We start from the raw sequence: 896 nt of genomic DNA, 5'->3' as shown, positions 1-896 counted from the left end.
AGAGATTTCTGTGCATTAATTTTGTATCCTGCTACTTTACCAAATTCATTGATTAGTTCTAGTAGTTTTCTGGTAGCATCTTTAGGATTCTCTATGTATAGTATCATGTCATCTGCAAACAGTGACAGCTTTACTTCTTTTCTGATTTGGATTCCTTTTTCTTGTCTGATTGCTGTGGCTAAAACTTACAAAACTATGTTGACTAATAGTGGTGAGAGTGGAGGGTGTTGAATGTTGTTGAAAGCTTTTTCTGCATCTATTGAGATGATCATGTGGTTTTTCTCTTTCAACTTGTTAATATGGTTTAGCACATTGACTGATTTGCGTATGTTGAAGAATCCTTGAGTTCCTGGGATAAACCCCACTTGATGAGTTTGGGAATGTTCCTCCCTCTGCTACATTTTGGAAGAGTTTGAGAAGGGGATAGGCGTTATCTCTTCACTGAATGTTTGATAGAATTCGCCTGTGAAGCCATCTGGTCCTGGGCTTTTGTTTGTTGGAAGATTTTTAATCAGTCTCAATTTCAGTGCTTGTGATTGGTCTGTTTATATTTTCTATTTCTTCCTGGTTCAGTCTCGGAAGGTTGTGCTTTTCTAAGAATTTGTCCATTTCTTCCAGGTTGTCCATTTTATTGGCATATAGTTGCTTGTAGTAGTATCTCCTGATCCTTTGTATTTCTGCAGTGTCAGTTGTTACTGCTCCTTTTTCATTTCTAAGTATAGACTTGAGTCTCCTCCCTTTTTTTCTTGATGAGTATGGCTAATGGTTTATGAATTTTATCTTCTCAAAGAAACAGCTTTTAGTTTTATTGATCTTTGCTATCATTTCCTTCATTTCTTTTTCATTTATTTCTGATCTGATCTTTATGATTTCTTTCCTTCTGCTAACTTTGGGGG

The sequence above is a fragment of the Physeter macrocephalus genome, chromosome 18 (genome assembly GCF_002837175.3).
Source record: "Physeter macrocephalus isolate SW-GA chromosome 18, ASM283717v5, whole genome shotgun sequence".
Lineage (NCBI taxonomy): Eukaryota > Metazoa > Chordata > Mammalia > Artiodactyla > Physeteridae > Physeter > Physeter macrocephalus.
Note: the sequence above shows the minus strand (reverse complement) of the source record.